The 26,051-nt window shown below is 38.7% G+C and overlaps 1 long non-coding RNA gene across 1 annotated transcript; it reads right to left on the bottom strand.

Moving 5' to 3' along the window:
• Positions 1-24,614: 24,614 nt before the first annotated feature.
• LOC130080395 (uncharacterized) lies at positions 24,615-25,095 on the bottom strand. The gene is made up of 3 exons (XR_008806673.1): positions 25,048-25,095; positions 24,867-24,905; positions 24,615-24,776 (listed from the first exon to the last, which is right to left on the bottom strand). It is a non-coding gene; the product is annotated as an uncharacterized LOC130080395 (long non-coding RNA).
• Between the last annotated feature and the right edge of the window lie 956 nt (positions 25,096-26,051).

Consider the following 26,051-nt stretch of genomic DNA (forward strand, 5'->3'; position numbering starts at 1 on the left):
TTATGAATGTAAATTTTTGGGTGTTGTACTTGACCATAAATTGTGCTGGAAGCCCCACATAAAAAATTTGTGCATGAAGATGGCCAGGATTATTGGTATATTGAGTAAAACCAGATATATATTGAACAAAAATACATTACATACTATTTACTGCACACTTATTTTGCCATACATGTTATACTGTGTGGAAGTTTGGGGAAATACCTATAAAAGTAATTTACAAAATATTTGCACACTACAAAAAAGAGCAATCCGGATAATAAATCATACTGGGTATTATGAGCACACTAATCTTTTGTTTTTTAATTCACATTTGTTAAAATTTATGGACATTGTTACATTTAAAACTGCTCAATTTATGTTTAAAGTCAAAGAAAATAATTTACCAGGTAACATAAGTGCAATGTTTAATGAAAGAGATGGGGGATATCATCTAAGAGGGTATTGTATGTTCAAACAACCTCTTGTACGAACTGCAATTAAAAACATGTGTATATCAGTTTGTGGGGTAACTATATGGAATGGACTGGATAATGACATCAAACAGAGCCATAATATCATTCGGTTCAAGAATAGATTAAAGAAATCATTATTGGACCAATATAGATAAGTATAGACTGAAACACAGGACTTAATTTGCAATGTGAAAGTATTGTGGTTAAGGTATTGTTGTGAGTTATGTAAGATCTGAGAAAAATGTATGCTGTAACTGCGTATTTATTTGCTTTTTAATATTATTATTTTTGTTAAATAGGGGCAGGTTTAAATAAGCTAATTGCTTCTGCCTGCTCCTTCTCAAACAATTTTTTTTTTTTTTTGGTATTATTATTATTATTATTATTATTTATACATATATATTTATTTTTTGATGGTTGTGTTTTACTTTGTGGTTTTAATTATTGTTTTGTTGTTGTGTATCTATGTTGATTGTTTGAGACAAATAATAAAGAAAGAAAGAAAGAAAGAAATAATCTGTTAGTAGTCGGATTGACGGCTCAATCGGACTGAAAAGCCTTCATGTAAACACCTTTAATCAATCCGATAGAGCTCGATATAAATGAACTTTGCATCGGATTGAAACGGGTGGTTTATTCCTTGTCTAATCCGATCGAGAGAACATGTAAACACTTGATCGGATTGAAAACCGAAACTGAAACGACTGCCATGTGCAATGATGTAGAAATAGCGTAATGACGAGCGGAACGAGCTGTTCTTGCTGTTGAATAAAGTCTCGTATAAATGAGTGTCCCGTCATCCTATAATCCTCCTTTCCCTGCGTCTGTGAAGTAGAGCAGGACAACGGCCCACCAGTCCTGGTTTCTGACACGACCATTTTTACTGCGTGATCAATATAAATATAAGCAGCGGCACAACGGTTCATATGATCATTGTCTCCAAATTATGACCAGAAAGGTCTGAAAATGCATATCAGAGCAAAAACCAAGCCATGATGTCAGAGAAACGGCCTGAGCTCAGAGACAGGGTTGAGTCGAGACACAGATCTGGGAAGACGTTGAAGGTTCACAGAAGCATGTGGCTGCCATATTTCACACTCCATAATGCTTTATGGAAGAAGTTTGGAACAACCAGGACTCTTCCTAGAGCTGAGCTGAGCGATCGATGGAGATCATGAAGCTGATGGTCACTCTGGTTGAGCTCATGATCCAAGCATCATGTGTGGAGGAGACCAGGCACTGCTCATCGCCTGCACAACCCCATCCCGACAGTCAAGCATGTGGAGCAGCTTCATGATGGAGAGTTCACATCCCTGTGTCCAGCCAGAGCCTGGGCTTGAACCCAACGAACATCCCTGGAGAAACCCGAAAACATCTGTCCGTCCAACCTGACCGAGCTTGAGGAGATCTGAGGAGAAGACTGGCAGAAATCACCCAATGTGCAAAGCTTGGCACATCACACACAAAGACTTGAGGCTGTAAAGGTGCTTTAAGTACTGAGTTAAGGGGTTGAATACTTATTTCAATGTACTGTTTTTTTGCTTGGTTGGCTTATGGAGTGTAGATTGATGTGAAAATGAAGGGTGTGAATACTTTCGCAAGGCACTATATATATGGTTAATTGTTAATGCATACAACAGGAAGTGACACTTATGTTATTCTCATTTCACAATCAAAACAAATCACAGTTGTTCAGACTGAATAGTTTGATCATAACACTCATAAGGTGTCCTTGCACCAAAGGGCCGTAACGCTCCTCAACTATGTCACCACCTCTGTGAATGAATGACCGATAGTTAGTGTTATTATTGCGCTCATGACGGTTACGTGCGTGAATAAGTATGCCTTTTCACACCTTAAGAGAATAAGCGGAATAAATTAAGGAGTCTATTGCCCTTTGGGTTAGACATTAGACGTCTTTGCCTCGGACAAGAGGGTGTGAAACGTTAGTGATTAATCTCAACTAGCGGACATGAACGTGTGCGGCCATCTATCCTAACCTTCTCCAGGACACTTCCAGAAACCATGGCTGATACAGTAGAGCTTGTGTTAGAAAACACGCTTTAGCTAAATACATTTTTATATGTATTTTTCGAATTGATCTGAAACCTCAGAGTATGGGTTACTGAACTTTCGAGAAATAAAGTTTCAGCTAACTATGTTCTAGGAACATGTTCCCATTTAGTAATGGAAACATTATATGTTCTCTGAATATTCAAAATGTTTTTAAATGTTTTATGCTGCCGTTAAAGGGAACTTTCCATTTTATATTTGTGCAAACATTATGGGAGCATTGCTTTTAAATGTTCAACGTCCTATTTGTTCTGGAACAAGTAACATTTAAAAAATGTTTGACGAGTGTCCAACTAAAATGTTTCAGAAAAAAAAAAACGTTCCATGAAATGTTAAATATTGTTTGTTTGAGAGCATTATTAAAGAGCATGAATCTCTGAATCAGTGTTAGGTATAAGTTACTCGAAACAAGTCATTCTTTACTAGCTACTAATGACATCTTCAACAGTGTATTCAGATCAAAAGTCATGCATTACTTTTTAATTAGTTTCTAAATCCCATATCAAGCTCAACCAGTTGAACAACTTGAAAAATACAAGGATAGACATGGAACTGCTCTATTCATTCTTTCAAATAAATAATATAAATATGCATATATTATTCTTGAACCGATTAAGTATTTAAATGGGCAAGGTTACTTTAAAAACATACATTTTAACATTAGACGTTACATTTCAATGTTAAATCCACTATTATTTTAAATATAATTGTTTTGTAGTCTATATTAGTCTATAGTCAATCATGCAATTACATAATTCAATTACAGAAAAATGAAGAGTAATTACTTACTTTACTTTTTCAAGGGAGTAATTAATTTACTTAGTAATGCATTACACCCAACACTGCTCTGAATGAACATTCTATTAACATTTTTGAGCGTTCTATGCGTTCTATTAACATTTCTGAGCATTCTAATAACATTACTGAGCGTTCTATTAACATTACTGAGCGTTCTATTAACGTTACTGAGCGTTCTATTAACGTTACTGAGCGTTCTATTAACGTTACTGAGCGTTCTATTAACGTTACTGAGCGTTCTATTAACGTTACTGAGCGTTCTGTTAACGTTACTGAGCGTTCTATTAACGTTACTGAGCGTTCTATTAACATTTCTGAGCGTTCTATTAACGTTACTGAGCGTTCTATTAACATTTCTTGCGTTCTATTAGCGTTCTATTAACATTTCTGAGCGTTCTATTAACATTTCTGAGCGTTCTATTAACATTACTGAGCGTTCTATTAACGTTACTGAGCGTTCTATTAACATTACTGAGCGTTCTATTAACATTTCTGAGCGTTCTATTAACGTTACTGAGCGTTCTATTAACATTTCTGAGCGTTCTATTAACGTTCTATTAACATTTCTGAGCGTTCTATTAACATTTCTGAGCGTTCTATTAACATTTCTGAGCGTTCTATTAACGTTCTGTTAACATTACTGAGCGTTCTATTAACATTACTAAGCGTTCTATTAACATTTCTGAGCGTTCTATTAACATTACTGAGCGTTCTATTAACGTTACTGAGCGTTCTATTAACATTACTGAGCGTTCTATTAACATTTCTGAGCGTTCTATTAACGTTACTGAGCGTTCTATTAACATTTCTGAGCGTTCTATTAACGTTCTATTAACATTTCTGAGCGTTCTATTAACATTTCTGAGCGTTCTATTAACGTTCTGTTAACATTACTGAGCGTTCTATTAACATTTCTGAGCGTTCTATTAACATTACTGAGCGTTCTATTAACATTTCTGAGCGTTCTATAACCGTTACTGAGCGTTCTATTAACATTTCTGAGCGTTCTATTAACGTTCTATTAACATTTCTGAGCGTTCTATTAACGTTCTGTTAACATTACTGAGCGTTCTATTAACGTTCTGTTAACATTACTGAGCGTTCTATTAACATTTCTGAGCGTTCTATTAACATTTCTGAGCGTTCTATTAACATTACTGAGCGTTCTATTAACGTTCTGTTAACATTACTGAGCGTTCTATTAACGTTCTGTTAACATTACTGAGCGTTCTATTAACATTTCTGAGCGTTCTATTAACATTTCTGAGCATTCTATTAACATTACTGAGCATTCTATTAACGTTACTGAGCGTTCTATTAACATTACTGAGCGTTCTATTAACATTACTGAGCGTTCTATTAACGTTACTGAGCGTTCTATTAACATTACTGAGCGTTCTATTAACATTACTGAGCGTTCTATTAACATTACTGAGCATTCTATTAACGTTACTGAGAGTTCTATTAACATTACTGAGCGTTCTATTAACATTACTGAGCATTCTATTAACGTTACTGAGCGTTCTATTAACATTACTGAGCGTTCTATTAACATTACTGAGCGTTCTATTAACGTTACTGAGTGTTCTATTAACATTACTGAGCGTTCTATTAACGTTACTGAGCGTTCTATTAACATTTCTGAGCGTTCTATTAACGTTACTGAGCGTTCTATTAACATTTCTGAGCGTTCTATTAACGTTACTGAGCGTTCTATTAACATTTCTTGCGTTCTATTAGCGTTCTATTAACATTTCTGAGCGTTCTATTAACATTTCTGAGCGTTCTATTAACATTACTGAGCGTTCTATTAACGTTACTGAGCGTTCTATTAACATTTCTGAGCGTTCTATTAACATTTCTGAGCGTTCTATTAACGTTACTGAGCGTTTTATTAACATTTCTGAGCGTTCTATTAACGTTCTATTAACATTTCTGAGCGTTCTATTGACATTTCTGAGCGTTCTATTAACATTCTGTTAACATTACTGAGCGTTCTATTAACATTTCTGAGCGTTCTATTAACATTACTGAGCGTTCTATTAACATTTCTGAGCGTTCTATTAACGTTACTGAGCGTTCTATTAACATTTCTGAGCGTTCTGTTAACGTTCTATTAACATTTCTGAGCGTTCTATTAACATTTCTGAGCGTTCTATTAACATTTCTGAGCGTTCTATTAACGTTCTGTTAACATTACTGAGCGTTCTATTAACGTTCTGTTAACATTACTGAGCGTTCTATTAACATTTCTGAGCGTTCTATTAACATTTCTGAGCGTTCTATTAACATTACTGAGCGTTCTATTAACGTTCTGTTAACATTACTGAGCGTTCTATTAACGTTCTGTTAACATTACTGAGCGTTCTATTAACATTTCTGAGCGTTCTATTAACATTTCTGAGCGTTCTATTAACGTTACTGAACGTTCTATTAACATTACTGAGCGTTCTATTAACATTACTGAGCGTTCTATTAACGTTACTGAGCGTTCTATTAACGTTACTGAGCGTTCTATTAACATTTCTGAGCGTTCTATTAACGTTCTATTAACATTACTGAGTGTTCTATTAACGTTCTGTTAACATTACTGAGCGTTCTATTAACGTTCTGTTAACATTACTGAGCGTTCTATTAACATTTCTGAGCGTTGTATTAACATTACTGAGCGTTCTATTAACATTACTGAGCGTTCTGTTTACATTACTGAGCGTTCTATTAACACTACTGAGCGTTCTATTAACATTACTGAGCGTTCTATTAACATTACTGAGCGTTCTATTAACACTACTGAGCGTTCTATTAACATTACTGAGCGTTCTATTAACATTACTGAGCGTTCTATTAACACTACTGAGCGTTCTATTAACATTACTGAGCGTTCTAATAACATTACTGAGCGTTCTATTAACATTACTGAGCGTTCTAATAACGTTACTGAGCGTTCTATTAACATTACTGAGCGTTCTATTAACGTTACTGAGCGTTCTATTAACATTACTGAGCGTTCTATTAACATTACTGAGCGTTCTGTTTACATTACTGAGCGTTCTATTAACATTACTGAGCGTTCTGTTTACATTACTGAGCGTTCTATTAACATTACTGAGCGTTCTGTTTACATTACTGAGCGTTCTATTAACATTACTAAGCGTTCTATTAACATTACTGAGCGTTCTATTAACATTACTGAGCGTTCTATTAACATTACTGAGCGTTCTAATAACATTACTGAGCGTTCTATTAACATTACTGAGCGTTCTAATAACGTTACTGAGCGTTCTATTAACATTACTGAGCGTTCTATTAACGTTACTGAGCGTTCTATTAACATTACTGAGCGTTCTATTAACATTACTGAGCGTTCTGTTTACATTACTGAGCGTTCTATTAACATTACTGAGCGTTCTGTTTACATTACTGAGCGTTCTATTAACATTACTGAGCGTTCTGTTTACATTACTGAGCGTTCTATTAACATTACTAAGCGTTCTATTAACATTACTGAGCGTTCTATTAACATTACTGAGCGTTCTATTAACATTACTGAGCGTTCTGTTTACATTACTGAGCGTTCTATTAACATTACTGAGCGTTCTATTAACATTACTGAGCGTTCTATTAACATTACTAAGCGTTCTATTAACATTACTGAGCGTTCTATTAACGTTACTGAGCGTTCTATTAACACTACTGAGCGTTCTATTAACGTTACTGAGCGTTCTATTAACGTTACTGAGCGTTCTATTAACGTTACTGAGTGTTCTATTAACGTTACTGAGCGTTCTGTTTACATTACTGAGCGTTCTATTAACATTACTGAGCGTTCTGTTTACATTACTGAGCGTTCTATTAACATTACTGAGCGTTCTGTTTACATTACTGAGCGTTCTATTAACATTACTAAGCGTTCTATTAACATTACTGAGCGTTCTATTAACATTACTGAGCGTTCTATTAACATTACTGAGCGTTCTGTTTACATTACTGAGCGTTCTATTAACATTACTGAGCGTTCTATTAACATTACTGAGCATTCTATTAACACTACTGAGCGTTCTATTAACATTACTGAGCGTTCTATTAACATTACTGAGCGTTCTATTAACACTACTGAGCATTCTATTAACACTACTGAGCGTTCTATTAACATTACTGAGCGTTCTATTACTATTACTGAGCGTTCTATTAACATTACTGAGCGTTCTATTAACACTACTGAGCGTTCTATTAACGTTACTGAGCGTTCTATTAACATTACTGAGCGTTCTATTAACATTACTGAGCGTTCTATTAACGTTACTGAGCGTTCTATTAACATTACTATGCGTTCTATTAACATTACTGAGCGTTCTATTAACGTTACTGAGCGTTCTATTAACACTACTGAGCGTTCTATTAACGTTACTGAGCGTTCTATTAACGTTACTGAGCGTTCTATTAACATTTCTGAGCGTTCTATTAACATTACTGAGCGTTCTATTAACGTTACTGAGCGTTCTATTAACATTACTATGCGTTCTATTAACATTACTGAGCGTTCTGTTTACATTACTGAGCGTTCTATTAACACTACTGAGCGTTCTATTAACGTTACTGAGCGTTCTATTAACACTACTGAGCGTTCTATTAACATTACTGAGCGTTCTATTAACATTACTGAGCGTTCTATTAACACTACTGAGCATTCTATTAACACTACTGAGCGTTCTATTAACATTACTGAGCGTTCTATTAACATTACTGAGCGTTCTATTAACATTACTGAGCGTTCTATTAACACTACTGAGCGTTCTATTAACGTTACTGAGCGTTCTATTAACATTACTGAGCGTTCTATTAACATTACTGAGCGTTCTATTAACGTTACTGAGCGTTCTATTAACATTACTATGCGTTCTATTAACATTACTGAGCGTTCTATTAACGTTACTGAGCGTTCTATTAACACTACTGAGCGTTCTATTAACGTTACTGAGCGTTCTATTAACGTTACTGAGCGTTCTATTAACATTACTGAGCGTTCTATTAACATTACTGAGCGTTCTATTAACGTTACTGAGCGTTCTATTAACATTACTATGCGTTCTATTAACATTACTGAGCGTTCTATTAACGTTACTGAGCGTTCTATTAACACTACTGAGCGTTCTATTAACGTTACTGAGCGTTCTATTAACGTTACTGAGCATTCTATTAACGTTCTATTAATGGTACTGAGCGTTTAACGTTCTTTTAAATTCTATTAACGTTCTATTAATGTACTGAGCGTTCTATTAACGCTCTATTGATGGTACGAAGAACGTTTGTTCATAACTTTGAGAGAACCTTGTCAGAACGTTAGCCAAAGTTCTGAGAACGTTCCCTGTTAGTTGAGAAACACAATCTGTATTCATTAAACACAAATATTCAGATCAGTGGTCAACAAATATGGGGTTTAAATTGTCGATTTTTAAATAGTTTCTCCAGTCCTAAATATTTAGCATAGTTACAATAGATAGTTGAATAGACACATGCATTTTTAAAATATCCGATTTTTTTTAAATCTGAGTTTAATCTGACAAATGTGACAAAGTTCACTAAATGGTTATTTATATCAGCCGAATGCCACAATATCCGGAGAATTACCCGTGTAATACTGAAATACACTTGGTTTTCTGGATGTCCTGTGACCGCAGATCAAATCAACACTGTCATCTGACTGACACCTTGCGCAGTCTGGCATTGTGGCATGACCTCTGACCCGTGCGAGCATCTGTGTGTGTGTGTGTATTTGTGCTCTCAGCACATTCCAGGAGTCCAGTAGCACCAGCGCTACATTTCTAGCAACTAGGAGGCAAATGAGCTTCAGGTTTGATGGAGGTGCCGTGGGTTCAGCCTTCAGTTTGTCTCCGCTGACAGCTTTATGTGATCAGGGTGATTCTGGGACGGGTGTCAGGCAGGTAGTGTGTATGACAGCTTAACTGAGTAAATACAGTGATCCGTCTACCACCTGCCAAACACACTGTAAATCCACTGCGACCCGCTGCGGTGTGTGAGGAAGCTTTCAGCTGTTTCTGTGAACACTCAACATGTCGACGCTTGTCCGCGCAGAAACTCTCCTGAAACACACTGTTTCAGTGTTGTTGTCGTGCGTTACAGGTTCTATTTCCTCTCGGGTTGATCAGAAGTAGCTTCAGTAGTTGTGTGCTGACATTTGAGTCATATTACGCTTGAAATCTTAGTTACATTGATCAATATGATCAATTGGGTGAGTCGAATCTCCTGAAACATGTCAAGAACATATCCAGATCATTTTCCATTTAGAATCAAAAGGAAAATAATATTTAGAAACATTCTCAGGTACTTCCCAGGCACCGGTTCCTTTCCCTTTAAATCACCATTCATTTTGTGGAATTGGTGTTTGTTATCAATGTCTATAAAATCAGTGCTTTGAAATACAAAAAAAATACAAAAAACAAAGAGGAAAATGTGTTTTTCGGAGGAAGTAGAGACTTCAAATTACTTTTAATTGACTTTTAAATGATTTAAATGATTCAATAATTTAATGGTATAATGTATTGACTTCAGTCTGATTAGTTTTGTAATGTGTGTTTTGTAATGCTATTTCTGTGACAATGTGTCACTAGGTTTAAAACCCTTTCTTGAGCTATGAATCAACATTAAATTAATAAAATAGACAGCAAATGTTGTCCTAATATGATAATGTCAAGACGGTAATGAAGCATTTGTTTACGTTATGGTCATGACGAGAATAAGAGAAAATGTGCTCGATTGTCCTGAAAGTATTTAGACACTGCAAGAGGATCTTAATGGTCTTAAAAAAAACTCTTCAATAACCTCTTTAGAAAAAATAAAAAAATAAAAACATTATATATACATTTTTTTTTTTTAAATAAACACAGTTTATTAACTTCTGAGAGCATTTAGGATATATCCTCAATTATTACGAGATGTTGCATTTAACTTCCAAATCAATATTAATACCAAATCAAAATGTACATTTCTTTTTTATTTCATATTCAGGTCTCATTTCCTGCATAACAGCCAGTATTGTGTAGATAAGTGTTTGTTAGGTTATCCGCTGCTGTTAAGGTAGATCGGCAGACTATATCCTTGGCTGGAATGATTGATTGAACCTTTTGTTTCCACTTCCCCTTGAGGGCAGAGAGTCGGTATATCCATTATTTATGTGTGTGGAGGGCCACCCGCTTGGCCCTTGTGTTCTTCATGCCTTTATGACATAAACCTCTGCTGAGAGAATGTTTCGACAGAGAGGAAATATAGCAACAGAATCAATCAAACGTAACCTGGTCAGAGGTTGACTCCACACCTCACCCTTATAACTATATGGGAATTGGCTTTTCCCCCATATATTAACACTCTGTAGAGACTGTAATTATTGAAATTAATGATGGTACACGACTGTAACATATCACAGAACCAGGGGGGGAGATGTGCATTGGCAAACACCACTTACGTTTCTTTGAAAAATGTACAAATCTAGTTATAGAACTTGCTGTGTGTGATATTAAGTTGCACTTTCAAAGTGAAATGTCCAGTGAGTGACGGTTAGAGCATTTATCAGATGGAAACGTTATTGTACGTATCATGGAAGTTCAGAAAGGAAAAGAAATGTCTGGTAACTGGCGCTAACAGGATAATGCAAACATAGCACCTATAGACTATAAAGGATTTGTTCACTTCAGAATGAAAGTTTCCTGATAGTTTACTCTCCTCACGTCACCCAAGATGTTCATGTCCTTCTTTCTTCAGTCGTTAACCTTCGACCCGTTGGACCCCATTGAAGTCACTATATGGAGAAAAATCCTGGAATGTTTGCCCTTAAAAAACCTTAATTTCTTTTCAACTGAAGAAAGAAAGACATGAACATCTTGGATGACATGGGGAGAGTAAACTATCAGGAAACTTTCATTCTGAAGTGAACTAATCCTTTAAACATATCTGATAGCATTAGGGCCCTTCCACCGAATGGGTGACATTTGCTTGTAGTAACTCTTAAAAAAAGAATGGAATCTAATACTACACATATGTAACTATTCAAAATGTGCACTGGTCAATCTCAGGCATCTTTATTTATTTTACAAGGTTTCTAAGCAGAAGATGGACACATGTTTTCTCAGTCCTGTTACCGAAACTCATGTGCCATTTAAAAAGCATATGTTTAAAAGCATGTCAATTAATTTCTCTGTTTTCCCCACAAGAAAGTTTTTATTTTTTAAAGTTATATGTTCAAATAATTGATATTTGTGACAAAAAATCACTATATATTAAGGCAAGGTGTATTTTAATAAAAAACACAGAGCCATTTTTTCATTTTAAAGAAGACCGAACACTCAAGTTTATACATTTTTTTTATAATATAATTTATTAAACAATTGTATACATGATGGACCAAACAAAACTGAGAAAAAAAGTGGTTTAAAAGAAATTGTAACAGGAATGAACTTTAGGTAACAGGAATGAACACTTGGGTAACAGGAATGAACTCTTGGGTAACAGGAATGAACACTTGGGTAACAGGAATGCACACTTGGTAACAGGAATGAACATTTGGTAACAGGAATGAACATTGGGTAACAGGAATGAACACTTGGGTAACAGGAATGAACACTTGGGTAACAGGAATGAACACTTGGGTAACAGGAATGAACATTTGGTAACAGGAATGAACATTGGGTAACAGGAATGAACACTTGGGTAACAGGAATGAACACTTGGGTAACAGGAATGAACACTTGGGTAACAGGAATGAACATTGGGTAACAGGAATGAACACTTGGGTAACAGGAATGAACATTTGGTAACAGGAATGAACATTGGGTAACAGGAATGAACACTTGGGTAACAGGAATGAACACTTGGGTAACAGGAATGAACACTTGGGTAACAGGAATGCACACTTGGTAACAGGAATGAACATTGGGTAACAGGAATGAACACTTGGGTAACAGGAATGCACACTTGGTAAAAGGAATGAACACTTGGGTAACAGGAATGCACACTTGGTAACAGGAATGAACATTTGGTAACAGGAATGAACATTGGGTAACAGGAATGAACACTTGGTAACAGGAATGAACATTGGGTAACAGGAATGAACACTTGTTAACAGGAATGAACACTTGGTAACAGGAATGAACACTTGGTAACAGGAATGGACATTGGGTAAAAGGAATGAACACTTGGTAACAGGAATGAACACTTGGTAAGAGGAATGAACACTTGGTAACAGGAATAAACATTGGGTAACAGGAATGAACACTTGGTAACAGGAATGAACACTTGGTAACAGGAATGAACACTTGGTAACAGGAATGAACATTGGGTAACAGGAATGAACACTTGGTAACAGGAATGAACACTTGGTAACAGGAATGAACACTTGGTAACAGGAATGGACATTGGGTAACAGGAATGAACACTTGGTAACAGGAATGAACACTTGGTAACAGGAATGAACACTTGGTAACAGGAATGAACATTGGGTAACAGGAATGAACACTTGGTAACAGGAATGAACACTTGGTAACAGGAATGAACATTGGGTAACAGGAATGAACACTTGGTAACAGGAATGAACATTGGGTAACAGGAATGAACACTTGGTAACAGGAATGAACACTTGTTAACAGGAATGAACATTGGGTAACAGGAATGAACACTTGTTAACAGGAATGAACATTGGGTAACAGGAATGAACACTTGGTAACAGGAATGAACACTTGGTAACAGGAATGAACACTTGGTAACAGGAATGAACATTGGGTAACAGGAATGAACACTTGGTAACAGGAATGAACACTTGGTAACAGGAATGAACACTTGGTAACAGGAATGAACATTGGGTAACAGGAATGAACACTTGGTAACAGGAATGAACACTTGGTAACAGGAATGAACATTGGGTAACAGGAATGAACACTTGTTAACAGGAATGAACACTTGGTAACAGGAATGAACACTTGGTAACAGGAATGAACATTGGTTAACAGGGATGAACACTTGGTAACAGGAACACTTGGTAACAGGAATGAACACTTGGTAACAGGAATGAACATTGGGTAACAGGAATGAACACTGGGTACCAGGAATGAACATTGGGTAACAGGAATGAACATTGGGTAACAGGAATTAGTGGCTGTGTGTGTATTTCTGCGTTGAAGTGATGTACTATGTGCTTGTAGTACATCACAGTGAGGCAGGTGGAAAGGGAAAGAATGAGAGAGATGAGAAGAGAGAGGAAGGGAAAGAGAGGGAAGTTAAGACAAAAAGGGGGGGAAAGATAGGTTTGCGGGTGTGTCTCGCTCCTTCCCCTGCAGGATGCCATGGGTGGGTGTTTCTGGCACCTGGGTTTTCTCCATCTTCTACAAAATATAAGAAAAAACGAAGACAAAACGTTTAAGTCACTTCGTGATGGACTGGCTCCATGGAAGTATGGTATTATCATCGTTAAACTAATACTAATGTCTACAATTTAAGTAATTGCAACCTTAAAACTCATAATTCAGGTGAATAGTATTATATCAACTATTATTTACAGTATTAAATCAACAAAACAGAGGACTCTACTCCTGTTATTTTTTATATAAGTAACAGAACTGAAAGTAATAGGATTGAGTTTTTAAGCAAAAAGTTATCAAATACATGACATATGGCCACATAGCATACATAATAGCAAATTCTAGTGACTTATCAAAAGTTAATATTTTTAAAATAAATAAATAGCATCTAAGAAATAATTTAGGTCACAGGACAGTATGTTGAGATTGACCTTCTCAGTCATAGTTACAATTTCATCAAATATACAGAAATTTAAATGAGAGGACTTACTGAAGGTCTTCCCATTGCCTTCAGAAGATCCAGATGATGCAACTTCCTGTTGAAAATGTGACTTGTGAAGTTTTTTCAGAGGAGGAGATGTGTTAGGGCAACAGGACTGAGTGAAAACCTCGGGACACGACTAAAATGTGTATTTTATCTAAAATATTAGATAATATATTTTTCTCATGAAAAAAAAACAAACATTTTAAAGCATAGACTGGATATTAAGTCACACAACAAGAGTGGGAACATGCAACAAATGCTGTTTTTTTAGTGTTCTATGAAGTTTTTATTAATGTTTTTAATTATACGTTTTAAATTTGCTGTTAGCTTAATGTGCGGGACACTTTGCTGAATAATAAAATGTTTTTTAGAGTTCATTTTCATGCATTTTTATACATATAATGTCCTGGGGACAGAAATGTCACCCATTTGGTGGAATTAATTAACAAAAGCAAACGTGAAATAAAAACACATTTGCAGCATTAACCAGGCCATTCTAGCTCATTTAGGATTTTGGTCTTTGAGCTGTATAATGGTGACCAATTGTGTTTCACCGGATTCGGATCCGAGCGCTCCACATCGCTAGTGCAGTGCTGTACCAGGTGAGGTCCAGGGGTGCGTTTCCCAAAGCATCGTTAGCCAACTATGATCGCAAGTTCCGTCGTTATTATCAGCAGTTCAACGAGTCGGTGTTTCCCCAAACCATCGTTCCAACGAACATTCGCAAGCAGCATCGCACAGTTGTGTGTCTGGAACGACAGCTCTCAACCTGTGGTTAAAAGCAGTTTCTTGTTTGCATGACATCAATAAATCCTAATCTTGAGCAAAATAAACAAGCTGACATTTAGTACAACCTGTGTATTTTACTTAGATTACATACAAATGTAATTTACGTCTTTTAGTTTGTTAAGAGATTTAAAGCACCGTTTTTGAAGAGTGTGCATACGAACGTGCTTAACGAGCTTATGATTGAATCTGGAAATAAAGCAAAATAACTGAGAAAAATAAGAAAGTCCTCAGATGCCATGTTCGTAATTTATAGCAAAACATCTAGCATTAATTCGATCTCAAACATATTCATTAAAAGAAGTTATTACTCCGCCACCTGTGTGACATCATTAACCAACGTGGTTGAACGATCAACAGTACGGTTTCGGGAAACAGTCGTGACAAGCTAGTTGATTTCTTCAACGATGCATTGCACTATGGTAGTGAAGCAGCGAGTTACAGCGTTGTACGGGAAACACACCCCAGATCAAGTTTACTACTGTACGTCAGAAAAGCCATACACATGGAGCTGCTTATGTGATGCAAACATCCACTGTATTATGACAAGTTTCTTTTGAGGTCGTGACATAGTAGTGTGCAAGGAACCGTGCAAAAATAAGTCTTTATTGATCGATAATCTGCACCTGTAGTCATAATTTGTGTGAAAAGGAATACACCTTGTTGGTGCCACTAGTATTTCAGCGGAAAACTGCAGTGAACTGAATATATAGGCCTACGTACGTTTTTGGAGTTTTGCAAAAATGTAGGTAGAGTCTGTGTTGTTGTTTTTTGCCACAGCGTAGAAACACTTCATTTAAAGTTTGTGAGAGGACAAAACTAAATACATGTTGACCTTTCAGATTCTGTAGATCTGTTTTGAGCGACATTTGTGTCAAACGCTGTATCTCATTTCAAAAGCTGTGCCCTACGGAGGTCTTACTTGTCGGCTGCAGATGTCGTCGAGGCCGTCTCGTTTAAGAAAAGTAACCAAAACGTTGCAAAGTAAAAAACGAAAAGAAATTAGAGCACTTTATGCCTCATGTGGAATAACATTTTGTTTTTAAATGAGACATCCTCGATGACGTATGCGGCCAGCAAATGTGACCTCTGGAGGGCGCAGACTGAAATGAGATACAGCTAAAGTCAGATTTGCTGGGGTTTGCTCATTTGTTTTAGGCACCTGTCTGACAGGCACATGTGTTAATTGAGAGTGAGTGTGTGTTCCCGTCATCAGATGAACTCGGTCTCTCGTGCGCTGAGCGCAGGGTTTGATGCGGCGGCACTGCGCATGTGTGCGGAGCGAGGCTGTCTCGTCACTGTGACAGTTTTGACAGTTCTCCTGCAGAGATGTTGATGCCAGGAATGTCAAACTAATATTGCGACATGATTGGCACTCCACAAATACAAACAAGCTCATGTGATGATATTCTCTGTAATTGGTGTGTGCAGAGAAACAAGGATAAGCAATTTGAGTTGTCAACCGTAATAAGGCTGTTTATAATGGACTGAAGCCTCTTCAGAGAGAGAGAGAGAGAGAGAGAGAGAGAGAGAGAGAGCTATGCCAAGCACAATAAAACTGTAAAGTTTATCTGTGAGACTTTCTGTGGAGAATGACACATTACAAAACAACTCTGTAAAACAACCCTGGACAGGGGGTGCTGTGCTGTAATTACAAACATAAAACCTAAAGTATACTTATTCCCAGTGTAAGTGTACAGCCGAACATATAACCTTTTGAAGTATGTGTCATTTGATAGTAGCCCCTTTCACACATACAGTTTGTACTGGTAAATTACCGGTAATAATCATTACTTTACTTTTAGATCATGTGTGAAATCAGTTCTGGCAATTTACCAGTAAGGGAAGTTATAATTAACGGTAAATTACCGGTAATGTGCTCTGTGAACACAGAATGAAGATTACCGTACGAAGTCAGAACGTGCTGATGTAAAAAGTCTGCTTTGGGCTAATCAAAGTTCTTATGAAGATGACGTGATTACCCGTGCTGTTTACAGTAAGCTTTTTAGATGTTTTTCTATTTAAAAATGCACTAGATCGTCTTTTACCGTTGTGCCACATCTCGTAGCTTTTTCAACGTGTCGCTCTCGAGACCCAGCCTTCTTATCCATTCATAAGCACTGCAGCTCTGCAGTTGGATGCGCGTCTCGTGTTTTTTAAGAGCAAAAGCGCTTTCTGTTTGACCATCCCTTATGCCTATTACCCAGACTTCAAAAAATGTTGTCAAAGTCAACACAGTGAAATCAAAGCGCTTCTAAAGACAACGGCGCAGCTTTTAAAGATAATTTCCGACTACTGACATCACAGAATTTACCGGTATTTTGGTGCTGATGTGTGAATGGTCTCTTACCGGTAAAAAGCCAGAACGCCATTGCTTGTGTGAACAGAATATTTGTGTATTTACTGGTAAAGTCATTCTGGTAATTTAACGGTAATTTACCGGGATTGCTGTGTGAAAATGACTAGTGTCTACAAAGTTTAATCTTTGTCCAAATGTCTGGTTTAAATGATTACAAAAAATGTTATGTAATCATTTAAACCAGAGTTGCGTGTATCTCTAAACAAAAGCACTTGTAATTGCAGCCGTATATTGTTGTAGCGATCTTCAGTAGTTTGTTGTTTTACGTCTTTTCCATTCCAACTGTGTAACAACAGGACAGCATTGCCAGCTTGTGGACCAACTAATCAGAGTAAAATATCTCAAGACGAGAGCTGAGCTTGCAGAATATGTGCGGTTTGTAAATTAGGCTGTACACCCTAACGTATGCGTAAAAACTGAGGGGGATTCACTAAAGATTTACCGTTGGTCTGCAAAAAATCACAAAAGAAAATATGAGTCACTCCAAAAAGAATCGAGGATTTTTGCGTGAGGGCGAAAAGGTTCCCCATGCAGATTTCACTCATTTTCAAGTTGGTCACTTGAATTCACCACACTGACCAACAGAAAGCTGCTTGGTTTGAAAGTGACTTCACTGTGAGCTGTGCTTTATACATCGCTATGCTATTTTTGGCCATGAAATTCCTCTGAAATATTGTTAATGTAACCACACCTTAAGAATTAATTGCGGCCTCTATGGGTGTGTTCATTAAACTGAACCCTGGTGCGATTGCTCTGTGTGACGGAGGGATTCCTGCCGCCTGTTTTGACTCCTTTACATATTTTATAAGCTCTTCACAAGTTCTCAGCTGGTAAAAATACCATCATATGTAGGCTACGCTCAAACAACGAGCGCATTTAGCCCAGAACACCGCATTGGTTTGGATGTTTGACCAAAGCTGACCAATCAGGTTGAGATCATATCCCTATGCCTTTAGGTTCGATATCTTCGGTGTTAAAATGCCAATGTGAACGCCAAGCAGACCAGGACTAAATGTTTATTTATTTGGGTTTTTTTTTTTGGTCTGGACCAAACAAACCAAGCGAACCGTACTACGAGTGTGAACCGTACTACGAGTGTGAACAGACCCGAAAAGGGCTACAGTGTTTCAGTGCCTGATTGACTACATTATTTAAATAAGCACAAACGGCTCACAAAAAAGTACATGCATTAATTCCTCATGTTGCAGGCAAGTTCCAAGTGCAAAGTTGCAGAGGATGTAGCAGACTTCTGTGACATGCTAATGACTTTAGTTGCTTGTTCAGAGGTTTATCTGAATATTTTGTTAATTGTCACCATTGTTGAGGTTCATATGCTTATTCTTGATGTCTGTGTGAGTCAGCATGATACATTAGAGTTTTTTTTTTTAAATCTGATTGTTACAACAATGGATCTTATACAGTAGAATCACAGTTCCCTTTCACTCCCGACGTCACGTCGGATCAGGTGACTGACGAATTGGGATCTTGCTTAAGAGACCAATCCACTTCTAGTGTAACTAAACGAGCCAATGAACATTGGCATGCGGGTTTTGCATCCGACGCTCCACCCTGCAGCGCAGGTATAAATACAATCGCGTATTGCCTTTCGCTTCAGAGCTGAGCGGTTCTACTGTTGTCTGCTCTGCAATCGTCTTTGAATGTGTGATTTGAGCCTACTGTTCTGTGGGAAGAAGCTGCTTTCAGTTGGTGTTGGCGTGATGGCGCTTCAGCGGTGGTCATCTCTAAGAGCTGTCAGAAACACAAAAGCTGTTTTCACAGCTCTCTCTGAGTGTGTGTGTGCACACAGCGGGCTGCTGTGGTGCCGCGCCATCAAAGAGAGAGAAAGACACCACACAGCGGGTTGCACTATTTCTGCTTGTGTTGCCGCGACTGAAAGGAGTGTGAGTGCACGAGTCTGACCCAGAGTTGGCCACTATGCTTTCCTGGGTCGCCGCGAGCATCGCTCGAGTGGAACCCTCCACTGTGTCCCAATCCCTCAAGGCTGGTTGATTGGTTTCTTGAGGTCTGCTGGTTCTCAGCGCCCCACCCCAGTGCTTTTATTTCCGGAAGTGCATGAAGAGGTTACCAGATCATGGACTTCACCTTCAACTGCCCAAAACTGGTCTGGTCCTTGCTCTAAGGGCGACGAAAGTCACTGAGCGCTCCCTGGGTCGGGCGATGTCTACTCTGGTAGTTCAGGAAAGCCATCTCTTGCTGAACCAGGCTGATATGCGGGAGGCTGACAAAAATCATTTCTTAAACCCCCCATCTCCCAGGCCGGCCTCTTCGGCGACATCGTCGAGAACTTCGCCCAGCAGTTCTCGGCCGCCCAGAAGCAGACAGAGACGATAAAACACATCCTGCCCCGGTGACCAGCTCCTGCCTCCACTTTTCCTCTGTCTGCTCGTCACAGAGGGTGCCCACCTCCGCCCCTGCTCAGCCTCGGCAGCAGCCTCTACCAAGGCAACAGCAAGGGGCCTGCCACAGGAGATGGAGGGAGCTGCTCTTCGGGAGATGATGAACGCACCACTTCCTCCCCTGGAGGAGGACCGGGTGGAGAAGAACGTGACCAAGCCTTCTTATGCACCCTCTGCCCAACCATGGAGTCAGGTAAGTGTTGCACCGCACACTCAGACCCCACTTCGGGACGCTATGCCTCCCGAGTCAGGTCCCTTTCCCCCACCTAGCTGCCCCACCATGGGTACATCTATGGTTCCATTGGCCCCGCTGGTGTGGTCTCTCTGAACCTTGTTAGTGCTCCCCAGACTATCTGGCTGGCTCATCAGCACCATCAGACTCGGCTACACGATTCATTTAGCCTGGCACCCTCCCAAGTTCAGGGGCATTCAGTTCACTTCTGTGCAAACCAGGGATGCTCCTGTCTTGCGGTCAGAGATCAAGGTCCTACTGGCCAGGACGCGATCAAGCCGGTTTCTCCAGCCGATATGAAGACCGTACCGATATTGGACACGTACTTGTCTAGATGTCTAGATTCGCCCTCGACACAGACTGTTTCTACACTTTGCGTTCGAAGGGCGGGCATATGTGTACAAAGTTCTCCCATTTGGGCTGTCCCTGTCTTTATGAAGGCGGCCCTTTTTCCCCTGAGAAAACGTGGTGTTCGCATTCTAAACTACTTCGACGACTGGCTCATACTCGCCCACTCACGGGAGCAGTTGTGCGAACACAGAGACATGGTGCTCCGCCACCTCAGCCTGTTGGGGCTTCGGGTCAACTGGGACAAGGGCAAACTCTTCCCTGTGCAGAGGATCTCTTATTTTGGTATGGAGCTGGACTCGGTCAACCAGACAGTGCGCCTCAAAGTGGAGCGTGTCCAGTCTGTTGAATTGCTTAAATTCACTGAAATCATTTAAGAGGCTCCTGGGGGATATGACAGCCGCAGTAATGCCTATGGGGTTGCTTCATATGAGGAAGCTTTAACACTGGCTTCACGGCCGAGTTCCGAGATGGGCTTGACAAAGCAGCACGTACCGGTTTTCCATTCCCGCACTGTTGCCAAACCTTCGGCCTGTGGTCGGACCCTTCGTTTCTATGGACAGAAGTTCCCCTAGAACAAGTGTCCAGGCATGCTGTGGTTTAAACAGACACCTCTGCAACCGGCTGGGGGGGCCAAGTACAACGGGCATGCAGTCTCGGGCATGTGGACGGGTCCGCTGGAGTGGCACATCAACTGCATCGAGTTGCTAGCAGTACATCTTGAGCTGCACTGCCTCAAAAGGCCGCTGCATGGCAAGCATCTACTGGTCCGTACGGACAGCACTGCGACCATTGCGTACATAAACTGCCAGGATGTTTTACGTTCCCGTCACATGATGCAACTCGCCTCCTTTGGAGTCAGAAGCATCTGAGGTCGCTTCGTGCCATTCACATCCCAGGCGTGCTCAATCGCGCAGCCGACGAGCTCTCACGACAGCCTGCGCTTCTGGGAGATTGGCGACTCCATTCCTAGGCGGTCCAGCTGATTTGGTGGCGCTTCGGAGTTGCACAGGTAGATCTGTTTGCCTCTCCGGATACGTCGCACTGCCAGTTGTTTTACACCCTGACCGAGGGGACCCTCAGCACGGACGCGCTGGCATACAGCTGGCCCCGGGGCCTACGCAAATATGTGTTTCCCCCCGTGAGGCTTCTCGCACAGACACTGTGCAAAGTCAGGGAGGACGAGTAGTTCTTGCTAGTTGCGGCGTACTGGCCCAACCAGACCTGGTTCCCGGAACTCATGCTCCTCGCGACAGCCCTTCCTTGGCACAGTCCTCTGAGGAAGGATCTGCTTTCTGAGAGACGGGGCACCCTATGGCACCCACATCCAGACATCTGATGCTGAGGTTTTAGGTGACCTACTGTTACGACTCCTCCAGTCTAATCTAAGGGCAAGAGGAGTAACATTAAATAAAACTTTGCAAAACTGTGGAAATTATAGTGTGTGTCAAGAAACGATGAGCGAAACCAAACTGCCAATGAAAATAATGATATTTATTATACAAAAAGAAAAATATAAGGAACAGCGAATGAATCATAAAGTAAAATAAGAACAATAAGGAAGCCAACAGCTCCCTGCAATGTAAACAATTATATAAACAAAAACAACAAGAATAAGTAATAAATAAAATCAAAGAAAATAAGCAACAAGTTACCCTTAAGTAAAAAGGGGACTATGGTGACGCCAAAATAAAGGAAGAAACAAAAAGAAAACAATTCTAACTAAATTCAACCCTCTTACCTAGCTAAAGAAAAGCAAAGAAAAGAATTGTTTCTTCAGCGCCGAGCGCCGTGTTCTTCCCTACTCTAGCTCACAAAAACAAAAAGATACAAAAGGTGGCGTTCACCTCTTACCTGATGTTTCTATACAAAGGTTAGTCTACATGTTTGTACAATGGAAGTCGTACGACATCTTCCCTATCCCCCAGTCCTTGGAGCAACGGGTAACAAAAGAGCACCAGCTCTACACAAGTCGAAATCCAAACGTCATCCCAAAGTAATCAAACAAAGTAACAAAACAAACTTAAGAAACACAACTAACGTAAACAAATTAACAAAGCAAACGAGTCCCAAACGAAAACTAAAACAAATCACAATGGCATCAAAAGAACCGGAAACCAAAACGGGACTTTCGTCAGTCTGTTTCCAGCATCTTTTTAAACTGGTAGTGAGGACGTCTCAGACAGCGGATAGGTCCACGTCACATCCCTTGACGATGATTGACAGTTTCCTGGACCAATCAGCAAGCGGAGAAGGATGACCTAAGAAACTGATAGCGAGAGAGAGAGAGAGAGAGAGAGAGAGAGAGAGAGAGCGCACGCAAGCAAAACAAAAAAGGAAATCTCTACGAACGTAACACCTACCCCAAGTGGTGGTAGACACCATCACTTTGGCTAAAGCCCCCCTATGCGTTGAAGTAGAACCTATTCGTTGAGTGGTGTTCTTCCCCGGAGACCCCCAGAGTTTTTAGATGATAACGGTGTCGTGTAAACAGTCCCTTACTGATTCTGCTTGTTAACAGCAGGTGTTCATCACTAATGCTTAATCATCACTTAATTACTTAATTATACAATTATTGTACAATTATCATGCTGGGAACTAGAATTTTTCTATAACTCATTCAGTTTGAGTTCTGTTTCAGTCATTATGCCTACACAACTTTCGGTAAAATTTGAGTGCAATGAACTCATTTTTATTTAGTACATATAACTGTTTGGTTTTACAGTGCAATTTTATAGGCTAATACAATTAAGTGACATAGCATAATTAAGAATTAACATGATTGGACAAAAGGGTTTTGATTTTGCCTTCACTCTCTGACCCCCTGAAGGTTTCTGTGTAATTCACACTAAGGGGCTGTTTTCACCACACAACGTTTTCGACTAAAAACGTAAAACTTTTTATGCGTTTTGGCTGTTCGATTACACGACAACGACGTTTTAACACATTAAGGAAAGCATTTAAATTATTCTACTCTGTAAAATCTAATTAGTTAGACTTAAAAGAGCATGCAAACCTATTGCCTTAAAAAATCATGCAAACCTATTGCCTTAAAAAAATCAAGTAAAGTGAAATAGGGATAGTATGATGTACTGACAAATGCTTAGCTAATATATTACACTTGCATGAGAGTTCTAGTAACTAAACAACTGAGAGTACTTTTTTATTTTAAGATAATTGACTTAAAATAAAATGTAATTGTTACATTTGTTATCATTGTTGTGTTTTGCATGCTGAATGTTGAAGTCTGTGTCCGACTCAAGTATGATCAATTGCAAGATATTGCCACAAATACAGAGGGATTGTATCAACCCAATTTAAAGCTTCACAAGGTGTTTATGACATAAGTGTTAGCAATACAATGGTAAAAGATCATTATTCGACATGAAGGGAAGGAATGAATAGGTTGCTTTTAAAATATGCCCTAACTTCCAACTAAATCATTAACTATTGTTATTATTTAGACAGACGTTAGATCGCCTTTTACAAGCAACCTATTTATTACTTCTCTTCCTCTGAAACCAAATAACAGTGATTTCTTGTTGCAATGCTGCATCAATAGGAAGAGAATTACAATAATGTAAATTAAGTTCCAAGTTCCCAACCATTTGTCCACATGTTTTCGTTGGTCATCGTTGCTGTAATTCTTTGGAAACAGTTTGAATGTGAGATATAAATCGCTTTATTAAAGGCATATTTTTGTAATACGGGTAACAAGTGAACACAATAAAATCACACAGACAAGACCAGAACTGGTCTATTTATGTTAAAATGTTGCATTCATTAATGCACTACAATTTATGTTGGTCAAAACAATGGTTTGATATTTTTGAATTTATAATTCACAATATACATTTTTCTGAAAAATATAATTCTAGGCTCTCTAATAGCAGATTCCCACATCAACAACAAAAGATCAACATGAGTTCAACATCAGTTTATTTTGTATACAGAAGTTGAAAGTGGACAAATATCCACAGTCTCTCCTATATTTACGACTACATTAAACAGTAGAATTATTTAGTACGGCACTAAATTTTGTACAGTATATGGTGCATCTTTTTATAAATGAATGTTTGCTGTCAGGGAGCTGCACTTACTGTTGATAGATGAATTGCAGATGAAAGTCAGGCTGTTACTACATAGCCATTCATACCATTCTCCATTTCTCATAAAAGCACACTCGTCTCTGCCATCAGGTTGTCCAGGTCCCCAGTTCAGATAGAGCACAGGTTCACCTAAAGACCACTGCCATTTATCACTGTCTTCTGCAGCCCAATCCAGAAAATGAACACCCTAATCTTTCATACTCTTCTTCAGCTTGTTCATGTCGTTCATGTTGTCAACGGTGGCCAGATCTGTGTATTTCTCTCTGCAGTATCTCTGAGATTCATTCCAGCTCTTCCTCACGTTTATGGAGTGATACTGACGCTGAACACATTCAGATACGGAGCAGAGAGCTGTGAAAGAGAAGGTATGCTTTCATGCTTTTCATAACATGGTCAAACCTGATGAAACTATAAACCATAAATAAAACAACACACACTCACCAATGAGAAGAAGAATGACATATAGAGTTTGGTCCATTTCTGTGGAAAAAAAAACCACATTGAAAAACATTCTCATATTCATCTTATATTAAAACATGTAAGCATTACTCGATTCAAAATCATGCAGACAATACTAACATCTCAACGTCTAATTGTGTTTGAAGAATGAATGTGTTCTTACTTTAGAGGTTGTGTGTTTCTGTCCTGAGTCTGATGTTTCTGTCTGCAGCTTTAAACCTGATTATTATGTTTGTTTTCATCAATCATTCAGCACACCAAATCATTTGTTTATAACTCAAAAAAAAAAAAATTGTGTGTGTCCACATGTTTTCGTTGGTCATCGTTGCTTTAATTCTTTGGAAACATGCTACTTTGAATGTGAGTGGAGGATCGGTATTGTATTTCCATAGCGGCTTCACAGGAAAAATCCTTAGTATTTGCATTTTCGGTTACACTTTTGAACATTCTGTTGACTACAAGTAACTTTGCAACCAGATGTCAACTATCTCTAGAGTATTAGTAGACTGTCTATTCAATATCTGCTAACTCTTTATTGTGATGGTCCTCCAACAGACAATCTAGTCAAGTCAAGTCAAGTCAATTTATTTATAGAGCACAACATAAACACAACATTTGTTGATCCAAAGTGCTTTACAGATGGTCAGATAAGTTAATAGAGAAAAAAACTAATAATAATAGACTAATAAAAGAACATTTCTACATACACATATAAATACGCGGTGTAAAATACACAGTATCACTCAAATGCAAGAGTATAAAAATGAGTCTTTAAACTAGATTTAAAAACGTTGAGCGATGGAGAGGCCCTGATATTAAAAGGTAAGCTGTTCCAAAGTTTAGGTGCAGCAACCGCGAAAGCTCTGTCGCCTTTGGATTTGCAACGTGAACGAGGGACTGATAAAAGAAGCTGGTCACAAGATCTTAATGACCTAGAGGTTGTATATGGCTGGATAAGTTCACAGATATAATCTGATTTTTGTATGGCCTTATATACAAAAAGAAGAACCTTAAAATCAACTCTGAATTTGACAGGGAGCCAGTGGAGTGAAGCAAGAACAGGAGTGATATGCTCCCGTTTTTTTTTTTTTTTTTTGAACCTGTCAGCAATCTGGCTGCTGCATTTTGGACCATCTGAAGCCGAGATGCTTTGAGGAAGACCGACAT

The sequence above is a fragment of the Rhinichthys klamathensis genome, unplaced genomic scaffold, assembly GCF_029890125.1.
Source record: "Rhinichthys klamathensis goyatoka isolate OS25496 unplaced genomic scaffold, OSU_Roscu_1.1 h1tg000033l_1, whole genome shotgun sequence".
Taxonomy (NCBI): domain Eukaryota; kingdom Metazoa; phylum Chordata; class Actinopteri; order Cypriniformes; family Leuciscidae; genus Rhinichthys; species Rhinichthys klamathensis.